The sequence below is a fragment of the Pseudophryne corroboree genome, chromosome 9 (assembly GCF_028390025.1).
Source record: "Pseudophryne corroboree isolate aPseCor3 chromosome 9, aPseCor3.hap2, whole genome shotgun sequence".
NCBI classification, from domain to species: Eukaryota; Metazoa; Chordata; class Amphibia; order Anura; family Myobatrachidae; genus Pseudophryne; species Pseudophryne corroboree.
Window position 1 is genome coordinate 244373464 of NC_086452.1, and position 16198 is coordinate 244389661.

Here is a 16198-nt window from a genome sequence, read left to right on the forward strand (position 1 = left end):
CTAAATAAACTGTGCATGCAATGCAAAAGTATCACACATCAATAGGTCATGTTGCTGATCGTAGTCCCTATAATATAGAGTACCTATTTCCTCTTAGTGACACATCTGGGTCACCTGTACAATGGTAGAATAGACACTCCATATAGGGGGTCATTCCGAGTTGTTCACTATTTTTTCATTCGCACAACATATTCGCAAAATTGCGATTACGTTGTACAATAGCGAATATCCGCCCCCAACGGGTTTTTGCTATTTCGTACGCAGTAGTACACAAAGTAGGCGTATGCCAAATGACAACGCATTAATGCGAACCCATCGAATAAGCACAAACCTCATAGTTAAAATCCTAACTCATCGTAGATTTACACATTCCTCTTAAATTTGCACAAGCTTTTGCGAAAAAACGCACATCATTGTTTTTTTTTCAAATTTTAAGTTAAATAAGGCTCCACAAGCCTTCCTCAATTACGAATCCAATCAGTGTAATGAATAACAATGGTCCTGACCAATTAAGTCTTCAAAGAATACCAGAAGAACACTTTGTAGGCATAATTGGCCATAAACATTGTACAGGAAAAATTACAAATATAGATATGGGAAATGTGCCTGGTCTAATGCAAATGTTTGAAGTATTGTGTAGATGTGTAGTGTGTGAATAAATGTGTTTACATGTATTTATAATCCATAACCTCCTAACTTTTTTTTTTTATTATTGTTGGTGTATTTTTATGAAATTATTCTTAAGTAAGATGTGTGAACTGTTAAAGGTCACCAATTTCTGCACGCCAATGTGCTGTTCCTTTATAGCATAAATAAACACAACACCCGCTTTACTTCAACAGTTTTTGTATTTATTTGGTTTTTTTTTGTTTTGTTTTTCAGAAATTAATATGTGAACAAAATAAAAATTTATAAACTTAAATAAATTTCTCAATTACCTCTATATCGGCAATTACTGCCCTCAAATTCCCTTTTAGGTGTTGTAAAAGTGCAGGCAAACTGGTGGGATCTCCAACTGCAGCATCTGAAAAGAAGAGTCAAAGAAAACATTACTAACTTACTCACATTACCTATTATACAAGCAAGGCACAAAGCACACTTTAATGCCTAAGTGACTACATCATGTATGTTTGAATGTTAAAACAGTAGCATACCAACACACAAGCATGCTCAGCAATGTTTTTTAATGTCAAATTTTTCATTGTAAAAGTGTGCCACACCATTGCATACATTTACTAAGATGGGAGTTCTATTTAAGATGGGATGTTGGCCATAGCAACCAATTAGATTCTACTTATTATCTTCTAGAAGGTGCAAAATAAATGAGAAGTATAATCTGCTGGGTTGCTATAGGCAACATCCCATCTTCAATAGAACTCCCATCTTAGTAAATGTAACACCATGCTGGGATTCATTCACATCTGGAGTGAAGCAGACTTTTCTTTTTTGTTGGCCCTGCATCATCACACTGCATATTAACATCTTCAGAAGGACAACATATCCTAGCATGCCCACACTCCCTGAAAGCCTGCCTTACTACATAAGGTGAAACAGGTTATTTTATTAAAAAATAATCATTTTTTGAGTGTAACTTTCACAACACAAAACACTGTGTCCATAGCCTGGCTAACAAAGTGAAGCATGCGAGTTGAATGTGCTAATATTCAGAATACCCAGGCACAAGTGTAAAAGACCAACAACATACTAAACTCCACTCAGGTCTAACTGTTTCACTGACAACCTAGCACATATAAACCCAGGCAACCCTGTCGACCTAATGAGTATCGACATAGAGTGGACACCCTAAATATTGCAGACATAGACACTGTACATCTAATGATACTCACACAAATGTAAATGCAACATTTATACCATGATGAAGAACACAAACATTTTTCCTAGGCCAAAGATTGGCCACAGTACAACACTGCATGCATTGGAATTTGAAGTAAAAGTAGGTAACAAATACATGTAAAATGTGTAAAATCTTACTCTCATCTGGCACATGCGCAGCACCCTCAACATCCTCAGTGGCTTCTGCTGCCCATTCACTGGGTGGGGAAGGAGGCTGGATGGGGGAAGGAGAATGGATTGGGGAAGGAGGATGGATTGGGGAGCTGATTACAGAGGGTGGGTCTGATTGAGAAGGGGAGGGGGGCGGAGAGGGTGTTTGGGCCACAGAGTGGGAGGGGGCCAGAGAGGAGGAATGGGAAAGAGAGGGGGAGGTGGGCGGAGTGGTGGTTTGGCCTACAGAGGGGGAGGGGGACGGAGAGGGGTATTGGTAAAGAGAGGGGGAGGGGGGCAGAGAAGGTGATTGGGAAATAGAGGGTGATTGGGGCGGAGAGGGGGATTGGGCCACAGAAGGGGAGGGGGGCTGAGAAGGGGATTGGGAAAGAGATGGGGAGGGGGGCAGAGAGGGGCTTGGGGCCACAGAAGGGGAGGGGGGCTGAGAAGGGGATTGGTCAGGGCTTCGATCCGCAGCTTGCCGTTGTGCTTGCCCTAGAATGACATATGTAATATTTAGTTTGTGGATTTAAAAATTTTACCAACAGCATTTTACAATTACACTGTTCTGTCCCATGTTAAAGACATGGGTAAATTTACTAAGGTTTTTTTTTTAAGAACTGGTGATGTTGCCCATAGCAAACAATTTGATTCTACTTAACATTAATCAAGCTGCTTCTAGAAGATAATAGATAGAATGTGATTGGTTGCTAAAGGCAACATCACCAGTTCAAAAAAACTCCCACCTTAGAAATTTTCAACCACAGAGCAAGTTATTGGGTTCTGTCGACAGCCTGTGTAGCAACTTAGTACAACAACATTCACTTTTTCAGAAGTACTTTGCTACACAGTGAGTACTGCTTGCCATAACCACACACAGTGGGGTAAATTTACTAAGATGGGAGTTCTATTTAAGATGGGATGTTGCCCATAGCAACCAATCAGCTTTTACTTCTCATTTATCTAGCACCTTCTAGAAGATATTACCTGGAATCTGATTGGTTGCTATGGGCAACATAACATCTTAAATAGAACTCCCATCTTAGTAAATTTACCCCACTGTGTCATGTTTGTTCTACAATAGTATATTGGCAGTCTGCTAATTTTCACACTATATAACTTAGTGAAAATATGCAGTCTTTACGTTAAAAGTTTATGCTAATAATCTCAGTATTATTTAATGTAATGTGAAACTTACTGCGCTTACCTCTATTGCGGATTTGTTGGCGGAGTTCCGCCAACAGGTCCGGCGTGCGACGGCAGAGGTCGCTCCAGCGCCTTTCCAGTTGGATAATTGTCTGTCTGGTCCGGGTGCGTGTGTGGAGTATGCGGCGGACCTCCGCGTAGGCTTCGCGCTTTACCCTATTGGGGATAAAGGGCCCTGCGCGGCCTACGCGTCGGTCCATTACCGCGACCAACACGCGCAGCTCACGTTGGGTAAATGCAGCTGCGCGCATGGTGCCAATGGCGTTTTCCATATATGGGCTTATATTTATAGTGTGTGGTGGCATGTGATTGGTTGTAAATTTATGGTGTCATCTGCAATAAACTTTATTGATGTGTGCATTACTGTGAAGGACAGTGGGGACAGTTCGCCTTAGCGGACATTCGCACCCGCAGAAGGATATAAAAAAAAACCACAAACAAACATTCACTCACAAACACACACACACTCACATACACAAACTTATTGAAAAGTAATTGTTACAATCTGTGTACTCACCACATTTTGCATGAACAATCAGCTGCACAAAGTCACATAGTTTATGACATTTAGGATAAGATGATGTCATTTTTAATGTAAACAGATGCACAAGCCAAACATAAAAAAAAAAAAAAGGAACTTGGGTTACTAGGGGTAACATGGCATAGTATTAGATATGGACACATATTCCCACTAAAAAAAAAAGGTATTAAGTAACATTAAGTGTAGCCTGCATTATGTTGCTCATGTTATTTGGTATGTACAAAGGAATATGTCTATGTCGAGAAGATTTAGCTGATGTATTTTATAAGTTGGTTTGTTCACACTTGATTAAATTTGATAGTATTAAGCACATAATTTAAACATGCAGCTAACATCAAAGTATTTTACACAATAAATAAAATACAGTGCATTATTTGTGAGTGTGTCAGATTTATACCTGGTAAATATAATTTTTTAATGTGGGCATACAATTGCTATTTGGAGTCTTTTGTAACTGCAGTGTTTGGCAAGTAATTGGTGAACAGGTGAATGCATTGGCCAATTAATTGCTAATTAGGCCAGACACACTTGTAACAGTACTTCGCAAGTGCTGAGTAGCTGCAGACTTACTCCTCGGCTGCGACGAGATAGCGAACATTTGTTGTGTTATTTTTACCATCGGCTACGCATTTCTGCACAAAATATGCCCACTGCCAGTTGCCTACTCCCACACTTGCCGCTCACTTTCACGCCCATTTCGTTAGGTAGCGAAGCCGAGCCTCTGTCACGCCTCCGTCACTCCCTGTTTTCGGTGATGTTGTACGAGCTGATTTTCAGTTAGTACTTTTGCACAAGCGTCGTATCGCTCCTTTTGCGCATGCGCATTTCTGCTTTTGCGCATGCGCAGTTCGCCTTTTTTTGCCATTTGCGATGCGATGTACTGCTGCGATCAACTCGGAATGAGGGCCATAGTGTATATGATCTCAATAGGTCATAGTTCTGATAATTGTCACTGGGTGAGAGGGAAATGGTTAGATGCTGGCAGCAGGCATAGAGAAAATAAAGATGAATCTGCTGTCAATGTTAGACCAGAGTTTCCACAATACTCCGACCTGCTACACCGGTTATTCCTAGATGGTCTCCCGCCTGGTACTGGCCCGGCCCAATACTGTATAGCTTCCATGATCGGATGAGATTGAGCATATGCAGTATGGCATGATAGCAGGTCATAGTGGTTCCTGCTAGAATGTCTCCTGAATCAATGATGAGAGTTCATGAAAAATTACTGTGATCAGTTGACCCAATAGAGCAGGCATTCCCAACCACGGTCCTCAAGGCACACCAACAGTGCAGGTTTTAGTGATATCCAGGCTTCAGCACAGATGACTTAATTAGTAGCTCAGTTATTTTGATTTAACCATCTGTGCTGCAGCCTGGATATCACTAAAACCTGCACTATTGGTGTGCCTTGAGGACCGTGGTTGGGAATGCCTGCAATAGAGTGATAGGTGGGATCTGCTGTTGGTGCTAGGTAGAGAGTCTACACCTACCAGTTAGGAAACTGCCGTAGGTAAGAAGATTCACTAGATCACCAATGAGAGTCCCAGAATGCCAATGGACAGAATTTGGTAGACGACCCTCTGATATGTAATATTAATAGCAGAGAAAATGTCCAGTATATCTGCTGGACCAGACCTGAGTGATGCTGAAGTGACAATGATATGAACCCAAAGATACAGTATGTGTGTTTGTTCGTGCCCACAGTTATATATGTGGTTTCGATATGACTGATCAACAGAGTAGATCTATTGTATGCTATTCCCAGTTAAGTACATATTTAAACTGATCAAAGTATCCAACATTGTGTGGAAAAAAACGCATTGAAACATGTAACAACTATCCAACACTGGGCCTAATTCAGACCTGATCGCTAGGCTAGCCTGTGATCAGGTCTAAACTGCGCATGCATATGCACCACAATGTGCAGTCGCGTCGCATAGGTACATAGCAGATCACCGCTCAGCAATGGGTTTGTGCGAAGAAGATTGACAGTAGGAAGTCGTTTGTGGGTGGCAACTGACTGTTTTATGGTAGTGGTTTGAAAAAATGCAGGCATGTCCAAACATTTGCAGGTGGGTGTCTGACATCAATTCTGGTCCTGAACAGTTCACATGGGAGTGTATTTTCGCTTTGCAAGTGTGCGAATGCATGTGTAGCAGAGCTGCACAATCTGATTTTGTGCAGTCTCTGTGCAGCCCAGGACTTACTCAGCCGCTGCAATCACTTCAGCAAGTACGGGACTGGATTTGATGTCAGACACCCTCCCTTCCAATGCTTTGACATGCCTGAGTTTTTCCAGACACTCCTTGAAAACGGTCAGTTGCCACCCACAAATGCCCTCTTCCTGTCAAACTCCTTGCAATCGCCCATGCAAATGCTTTTTTCACACCATCCCATCGCTATGCACCGATGCCCGTTGCAGTTTCCTGGCGTGCCTGCTCATTGCAGTGCATATGCATGCGTAGTTCGGACCTGATCGCAGCCTGTGAGAAAACGCAGCCTAGCGATCAGGTCTGAATTACCCCCATAGTCAGGGTCAGACTGGCCCACAGGGGTACCAGGGAAACCACCAGTAGGCCCCACTGCCTGAGGGCCCACTCTTCCTCTAGGGATCAGGTTCCAGACTGTGCACTTGTATTATACATGGTAGATATGTTGCATTACACTGCACTAAACTATTGTGTATTTCAATCCTCTGTGGAGGCTGGCCACACCCCTAAGTATGGGCCCAGTAACTGCATTCCCCCGGTGGGCCTTTCATAACCCAGTCTGACACTGCCCATAGTTCTATTATTTGTACTATTTGGTGTGCTGTATCCTAGTGCGCTTTTTTCACGTGCACCTAACACTGTGATTCACACAGTTTTAAAGGAGCAGGAAGTTATATAAAAGTAAAAAAATATATATAGTTAAGTTCTATTGTTTGTACTATTTAGTGCACTGTACCCTAGTACACTTTCTTCACATGCATCTAAGTGATTCATGCCGTTAAAATGGATAAATATCAGTTTAGAGAACACTAACCTGCTGCCACAAATCATAAAGATGACAATAATCCAGAATCTACTAAAGTCAGTGCTCAAAGGCTTAGCAGATCTAAGTCAAATTTGCAATATACAGTGGTAAAGAAAATAACACCTTTTATAAAGGGAAGGTTTGGTGCAGAAAAACATAAAATTGCCAACATGCCATTCACTACAAGCAGTGGCAAGGAAAGGCTCGGGCTATGGCCTTTATTTCTGAGTGGTGGTTTTGCACCTGTCATGAGGCATCTTCTGCCTCTCATGATGCCTCAGTCTCTGAGTCTAGAAGAGGTGTAAAAAAACTAAAGCCACTAGGGCAGTAGAACAAACTGTGCAATCATAAACAATGTCACAAATAACTGAGGAGAGTCTAAGTGTCCCCCCGAGTGCTATGTCTGATCTTTCTGATACTGTACTTGCAGAGAAACCACCTTCCACCATTTCAGCTCCATCTGTGTATGTGGGGATGAGCAACATAAGTATTGCTGATGACATAGAAATTGAGGATGCCACAGTGGAATTGCAAGAGGATGAAGGGGAGATTTGTGTAGCTGATGCTGGCACTAATGAGGATGTTGAAGGTGAGGATGTTTTTGTGTTAGTCAGGCACCAGTGGAAACACCTCTTTGCCATTATAAGAAGAAGGCCATTGTCTGTCATTGCTGGGCTTAGTACCAACATATCCACCTCTTGTGTGTGGAAATATGTTTACCCAAATCCTGACAACTTTTGTCAAGCCATTTGTAGCATTTGTGGAACCACAGTAATTAGATGTAGAGACAATAAACATCTAGGAATCTCCACCCTGTTACCTCATCTGCAGCAAGTTCATGACAAGTATTTGATAACATCTACAACTGGTGCTAAAAACAACATGCAGTCCATCATCAGCTAGCTCCCTTCTCTCTACTAGATCCAGGACCTGGAAACTCCACCACCAACACCTTCATCCTCAATATCCTCAGTAAAGAACAGATATAGTCCTGCAACCAATTTTTCAATTCTAGGTGATTCTTCTTTCCAGGATTCCTCCGAAGAAGCCTTCATCCCAGAAGTAGACCTAGAAGACATAGGATGGTTCTTCATCCCAGAAGTGGACCTAGAAGACATAGTAGTTGTTCCACAAAACAATTGACTGATAAACAATCCTTTGAAAGGGGAAGCAAGTATGACAGCTCTCACCCAGTTGCACAGTGGATCACTGACACCATGACTGCTATGCTAGTATTTGATCTGCATCCAATATCCACATTAATGCAGTGTGTTTTACACAGTTAATTGAGGTCCTGTGTCCCCGAAACCAATGGTTTCATTTTACCCCCAAAAAAAACATTCCTTGGCTGTACCAGGACATTAAAAAAAATCTAATTAATGTCCTACAAATGCCATTGTACCCACTGTCCACTTAACAACAGGTATATAGACAAGCAGTTGTGGGCAAACTATAGATTACATGACTGTGACAAGGCACTGGGTCGGTGAATCGCCTACATCATCATCATCATCAGTATCTTACAAACAACGCCAGCTCATTCAGAGGCAGGCTACTCTGTGTATTACTGGTTTCACTAAGAGGCATACTGCTGACAACCTCTAAAAAAACTGGGGGATGTCATAGTAAATGGCTTACCCCACTTGGACACTCCTCATGATTTGTGGTTTCTGATAATGCCACAAATATCATGAAAGCATTACAGCTGGAAGAATTCCAACACATCCCATGTTTTGCTCACACAATCAACTTGGTGGTACAAGGCTTTTCATTATTTTTACAGGGGCATAGAGGAGATGCTGTCTGTGGCCCGAAAGATTTTGGGACATTATCAGCATTCAACAGTAGCATGCAGGAGTTTGCAGAACCTGCAAAAACAGTATAATTTGTCCTTTCATCAACTGAAGCAAGAGGTGGTAACAAGGTGGAACTCTACCCTTTATACTGTATGCTTCAGTAGATGGAGGAACAGAAATAAGCCATCCATAGCTACAGAGCAAGCCATGACTTTGGGAGAGTAGAGGGAATGTACCTCAGCCCAGTGCAGTGGACAGTACTTTCTGTCTTGTGCAAGGTGCTCATAACCTTTGAAGTAGCCACCTCTGAAGTGACTGCTGACACTGCTAGCTTGAGCCAGGTGATTCCCTAATTAGGCTTTTGGAAAATCAGCTGGAGAAATAGAAGGAAGAGATGAAACAAAGCAAATACGCAAAGTATGCCGGACTTGTACATCAAGTCCTTGATTTGTTTCACCAGGTTCCAAAGGTTGCCAATATGTTAAAATTAGATCACTACAGTTTGGCAATTGTACTTGATCACACAGATGTAGCCATGCTCATCTTACTGTAATGCAGCATGTTGTATCACGGCATGCCAGGCTGTGAATATTCACAGACAGCAATCACCGGCTGTGAATAGTTGCAGCCTGGTATGCCATGAAGCAAACCTTGTTGCGGCATGCTGCATCGCAGCAATGATGAGTATGGCTACATTTATAAAACAAAAAAGATCTGACTAGGGTGGCCAATCCCGGGATCGGTCAAGCTGACTGTGGGAAGGGTGACCAATCAAGACTAAAATCCAAAACAAATCTTTAGGTTATGCAAGGAAATTTGCCTTCAGACCTTTTTACATGTCATCAAATGTAGGTCCACACACATGCCCTTTAAATTCAGCACAAACCTTCTTGCAGTGGAACCATCCTCACATGACAATCACTCCTCCCCAATTTGTCATTATAGCTGAATAAGCAAATCTCTATTATGCAGAGATGTCACATAATACAGAAATATGGTCCTGATTAATCAGTTGTCAGATGAGAACAGTTGACTGGGGAACAATTGGATTTGGAGATACCATTACAATTTGAAAGAGCTGCAGTTTGGCCACCACTAGTGTAAAGTGTGCATTCACGGATCATCTTTCTAGGAGGTGAGTAGTATTTATCTATGTTACAAACATGGAGCCAAGATTTTAGAATCTGGCCAAGTAGAATTGAAATTCAGACACCAGTAGCACCAGGTATTCAAAGCTTTAAGAACAGGACTGGAGAACAGCCTGAGGTGTATAAAGGGCTACACACCCCCTCAGTAGTAATATAACTACACTACGTCTAGGAGTTTGTATTTACTCACACTAAGACTGGTGAGGAAGGGGTGTTCTCCCCCACCAAGGGCACTAAATGTCTTCACTGCTCTAATAAGGGACAGATAGAGGCTGATTTTTTCTATTTTGATTTTTGGGCTTACTAAAGGACAACTAATGCTTGTTCCTCTCCTCATGTACTTTGTCATAGGACAGGTTATGTCAACACCAGTGGTGTCTCCAGTGGTGGGGCTGCAGAGCAGTCCAAAATTCACATGGGGGAGCCACACCATCTGCCAGTGAGTCAGTTTACATTTGGTGGCAGTTGGTGTGGCTCCCCTATTTGAATTTTAGACTGCTGTGCAGCCCTATCTCTGGAGCTGCCACTGGTCAACACCCAGTCTGTAATCATGGACAGGTTGAATAATTGTATTTGGTCAATTATTACAGTATGCTACCTCTTTTCACACACATAAATTGAATACATGAGTCTGACCCCTTGGGGGTACTTGAGAATTGGATTAGAAAATCAAAATTTGTGGATTCTAGCCATCATAGATTATGAAAATTCATCAGCAAAGAAGGAATACTAATATAAGATTTCCTGTGAGATTACAATTTTTTGAAGCTATCATCACTTTATTTGAGAACTCTCTTAATTAGTATTGCACAACAAAGGCATTCCTTTGAAAAGGCATTTGTTAGGATCTCCTGCTCTGTGCTGCCACGTCGCCACGGCAACTGGGAGGCAAGTGTTAGCGAAGTAACCTGAGCGCAGCTGATACTCCGGTCCGGGTTTTTACTGTGTAGTGGTTACAGGCTCTGTGCACGGCAGGGAATCCGGCGCTGGTTTTGTGCTCACAGTCTGTGAGGTCTGAGTGGGGCGTGGACAGCACCTGCTATATAAACCATCCTCTCAGGCTAGGCAAATGCTGCTGAATCTTTGTTTGTTAGTCAGTTCCAGAGAGTTAGCTAGTACTGTGTGACTTTGTATTTTCTTGATGTTTACTGCGAATAGGCCTTGGGATTCGGTACTTCATTCTGCCAATCCGGACCTAGCAGTAAGACTGGAGTCAGTTGTTTGACCTGCTGGGGTTCTTTTGCTATTCTGTGAACCCAGCAGGTTTGCGGCTGTACTCTTAGACCTGCTTGCTTAATCCTCCCTCACTGTGCAGGGCGTCCAGGTGTCAGTTTAGTGGCAGTAAGCTGAACCTGTGCCCTGCAAGTGGGGGTTAGGATTGTGGATACCCTCCTTGTGTCTATATTTCTATCTCTGACCAAGGAGTTTATTCCCACACCCGTTGGTAACCCTTTGGGGATTTTTCTGTTGCTCTTAGCAACATAATTTCAGGTGCTCCACATGTTAAATCACTACACATCGCTTCATTGTCCGCTCTATTCCATCTGAGCATTCCTGACACTAGGGAGACACCCAATTCCTGAGCCTTTGGGCTTCTCCGTTCACTTTGTGTTTATTAGTTATTCCATCACCTCCTGTGTATGTTATGTTATACTGTCTGTGAGTTTGTTTGCTTCGCTTCCCTCTCTGTTCATACACCGGTATACTCCTGTTAGCACTGGTGTGCATAACATATTCAGCAGCCTTACTCCTGTTGAAATTTTGTGGGAATATGGAGCATACCCCTCAAAATACATTGCAACAGGTGGTCGATCAGGTGCAGGTCCTGACTCGACAATTTAATGAGATGTCCATTAAAATGCACACCTCGCAGGCCGCTGGCGGAGCTCCCGCAGCAGCAGCGGCAAGTTCAGGGGTTAAGGAGCCGAAAGTAAATCTCCCGGATCGTTTTTCTGGAGATCGCTCGCAGTTCTTTTGTTTCAAGGAGAGCTTTAAGCTATATTTCAGGCTTAGGCCCCAGTCTTCTGGGTCGGAGATTCAGCGGGTGGGCATGGTGATTTCCTTGCTACAAGGAGACCCACAGGTCTGGGCATATGGGTTACAGCCTGACTGTCCATCGCTTAAAAGTGTTGATGCTTTTTTTACGGCACTGGGCATTTTGTATGATGACCCTGACAAGATGGCTTCAGCCGAGGCTCAGATTACGGTTCTTAAGCAAGGGCGACGGCCAGCTGAGGTTTATAGTATGGAGTTTCGGAGGTTGGCTCATGATACCCAGTGGAATGACCCAGCCCTGAGAAACCAGTACCGAAGGGGCCTTTCTGACCAGATAAAGGACCAACTGGTACAATATCCCTCGCCTGATAGCTTAGATCAGCTCATGCAGTTATCCATCCGGGTGGATAGACGGCTGAGAGAGCGTAGGCTTGAAAGGGAGACCGCAGTTTCCTTTTTTCCCAAGGGAACCTCAGACTCTGAGGAATATTCCGAGGAGCCTATGCAGATTGGGGCTACCCGCCTCTCCTCGCGTGAGAAGACGCGGAGGAGACAGCAGGGTTTGTGTTTGTACTGTGGGAATAAAGGTCATGTTGTAGTATCATGCCCAGAAAAACCGGAAAACTTCATGGCCTGAGGGTGATGGGAAATATCCTGTCAGGCCAGAAGTCAGAATTTCCCAAAAAGACTTTTCTCATTCCGGTGACTTTGGAGATCCTCGGTCAAACTGTGAAGACTGAGGCCTTTGTTGACAGTGGGGCCGATGGGGTTTTCATGGACCGTCAATTCGCCCCTATGACTGTGCCATTGATTTGTTGCCAGATGCTAAGCTTCCCAAGAGCAGGTTATACTCCCTGTCACGTCCTGAGACTCAGGCTATGGCAGAGTACATTCAGGAGAACTTGGCTAAGGGATTTATCAGACCCTCACAGTCCCCAGGTGGGTCGGGGGTTCTTTTTTGTGGGTAAAAAGGACGATTCGTTGCGACCCTGCATCGACTTCAGGGAATTGAACCGTATCACGATTAAAAACTCGTACCCACTGCCTCTCATTTCGGTTTTGTTTGACCAGCTTCGTACTGCCACCATTTTTTCTAAGATTGACCTATGCGGTACTTACAATCTAATCCGAATAAGAGAGGGGGATGAATGGAAGACTGCCTTTAATACCCACTCAGGGCATTATGAATATTTGGTGATGCCTTTTGGGCTCTCTAATGCCCCGGCAGTCATCCAGGAATTCATGAACGATGTGCTCAGGGAATATTTGGATAGATTCTTAGTTGTTTATATAGATGACATCCTAATCTTCTCTCATTCCCTGGAGGAACATCGGAAGCATGTACGCTTAGTCCTCCAGAAACTCAGAGACCACCAGCTTGGGGCGAAGCTGGAGAAGTGCGAGTTTGAAGTCCAGCAAATCGCATTTCTAGGGTATATTATCTCCTCAGAAGGTTTCCAAATGGAGGGTTCTAAGGTACAGGCAGTCCTGGATTGGGTGCAGCCCACTAGTTTGAAGGCGCTTCAGCGTTTTCTGGGCTTTGCGAATTTTTATAGACGGTTTATCGCTGGATTTTCGTCTATAGTGGCCCCCTTGGTGGCACTCACTAAGAAAGGGGCAGATGTTACTCACTGGTCTTGTGAGGCCAAAGCGGCCTTTGCCCGTCTCAAAAGGGCATTTGTCTCGGCCAAGGTGCTGCGACACCCAGATCCAGAGCGTCCATTTGTGGTAGAAGTGGATGCCTCTGAGATAGGTATTGGGGCAGTGCTCTCTCAGATGGGGGTGTCTGATAATCGCCTTCATCCCTGTGCTTACTTTTCCCGTAAATTTTCGTCTGCCGAGATGAATTATGATGTGGATAACCGGGAATTGTTGGCTATAAAGGATGCACTCGGGGAGTGGAGACACTGGCTTGAGGGGGCTAAGTTTGTGGTCTCAATTCTCACCGACCATAAGAATCTGGCATATTTAGAGTCAGCGAAGCGGCTCAATGCCAGGCAGGCACGATGGGCTTTGTTCTTTGCTCGCTTTAATTTTTTGATAACATATCGCCCTGGTTCAAAAAACATCAAGGCTGATGCGCTCTCGCTGAGTTTTGCTCCAGTTCAAGAGACCACCGAGGAGCCATTGCCCATTGAGTCCCCATCATGTATTAAAGTGGGCATTACCCAGGACCTCTTGTCATTAGTACTTAGAGCACAGGAGCAGGCTCCTCCAGACCTTCCGGTAGGTCTCTTGTTTGTGCCTCCTAGGTTAAGACAGCGAGTGTTCCTGGAATTCCATGCCAAGAGGTCGGTAGGGCATCCGGGTATTGCCAGAACTCGGGAGTTGCTGTCTAGGGCGGTGTGGTGGCCCTCGGTGGCTAGGGATGTGGATCAGTGGGTTCGGGCATGTGACGTTTGTGCCCGAAATAAAACTCCTAGAGGGGTTCCTGTCGGACCATTACATCCACTCTCTATTCTGTCTAAGCCATGGACCCACATTTCCATGGATTTTGTGGTGGACTTGCCCAAATCCTCGGGGATGACAGCCATTTGGGTTGTCGTTGACAGGTTTTCGAAGATGGCGCATTTCGTTCCACTGGTTGGGTTGCCATCGGCCAGACGCCTGTCTGAGTTATTTATGCAGCATGTTGTGCGCCTCCACGGGTTGCCACTTGATGTGGTCTCTGACTGTGGATCCCAGTTTGTGGCCAAATTCTGGAGGGCATTTTGTTCTGATCTCCAGATTTCTGTGAGCTTGTCGTCAGGCTACCATCCACAGTCTAATGGGCAGACTGAGAGGGTGAACCAGTCCTTGGAGCAGTTCCTCAGGTGTTATGTCTCCAAGTGTCATACTGACTGGGTTGCTCATCTGTCCATGGCGGAGTTTGCCTATAACAACGCGGCTCACTCTGCTACAGGGATCTCTCCCTTCCTTTGTGTGTATGGACATCATCCTAAGGCCAATTCTTTTGACCCCCTGGATTCCACGCCTGGTGGTTCCTCTGTTGTTTCGGTCCTTAGGGGTATTTGGAGGAAAGTGAAGAAAGACCTTGTGTCTGTGTCATTAGTGACCAAAAGGGTTTTTGATAAGCGGAGAAGACCCTGCAGCTTCAAATTAGGAGACTTCGTCTGGTTGTCCACCAACAATTTGAAGTTGAGACAGCCATCTCATAAGTTAGGCCCCCGGTTCATCGGCCCTTATAAGATCACCAGGGTTATCAATCCGGTGGCATTTCAGTTATATCTGCCCCGTTCATTGGGTATCAATAAAACATTTCATTGTTCCCTTTTAAAACTGGTGGTTAGTAATCCTTCTTCCAGTGGAAGACCTTCTCCTCTTCTGATACGGGGTCAGAGGGAGTTTGTGGTTGAAAGGGTTCTTGACTCCAAGATGGTTCGGGGTCGGCTGTCATTTTTGGTGCACTGGAAGGGGTATGGCCCGGAGGAGCGGTCGTGGGTGCGCAGTTGTGATCTTCATGCCCCCAGACTGATACGCTCTTTCTTCTCGCAGTTCCCCGATAAACCCGGTGGTAGGGGTTCTTTGACCCCTCGTCAGAGGGGGGTACTGTTAGGATCACCTGCTCTGTGCTGCCACGTCGCCATGGCAACCGGGAGGCAAGTGTTAGCGAAGTAACCTGAGCGCAGCTGATACTCCGGTCCGGGTTTTTACTGTGTAGTGGTTACAGGCTCTGTGCATGGCAGGGAATCCGGCGCTGGTTTTGTGCTCACAGTCTGTGAGGTCTGAGTGGGGTGTGGACAGCACCTGCTATATAAACCATCCTCTCAGGCTAGGCAAATGCTGCTGAATCTTTGTTTGTTAGTCAGTTCCAGAGAGTTAGCTAGTACTGTGTGACTTTGTATTTACTTGTTGCTTACTGCGAATAGGCCTTGGGATTCGGTACTTCATTCTGCCAATCCGGACCTAGCAGTAAGACTGGAGTCAGTTGTTTGACCTGCTGGGGTTCTTTTGCTATTCTGTGAACCCAGCAGGTTTGCGGCTGTACTCTCAGACCTGCTTGCTTAATCCTCCCTCACTGTGCAGGGCGTCCAGGTGTCAGTTTAGTGGCAGTAAGCTGAACCTGTGCCCTGCAAGTGGGGGTTAGGATTGTGGATACCCTCCTTGTGTCTATATTTCTATCTCTGACCAAGGAGTTTATTCCCACACCCGTTGGTAACCCTTTGGGGTTTTTTCTGTTGCTCTTAGCAACATCATTTCAGGTGCTCCACATGTTAAATCACTACACATCGCTTCATTGTCCGCTCTATTCCATCTGAGCATTCCTGACACTAGGGAGACACCCAATTCCTGAGCCTTTGGGCTTCTCCGTTCACTTTGTGTTTATTAGTTATTCCATCACCTCCTGTGTATGTTATGTTATACTGTCTGTGAGTTCGTTTGCTTCGCTTCCCTCTCTGTTCATACACCGGTATACTCCTGTTAGCACTGGTGTGCATAACAGCATTGCTATTATAATATTGTAATAGTTATTACTTACTTAAATTTATTAT

General features: G+C 44.4%; 1 pseudogene; it reads right to left on the bottom strand.

Moving 5' to 3' along the window:
* Nucleotides 1–4800: 4800 nt before the first annotated feature.
* On the bottom strand, nucleotides 4801–4918 carry LOC134964635 (5S ribosomal RNA; annotated as a pseudogene).
* Nucleotides 4919–16198: the final 11280 nt, after the last annotated feature.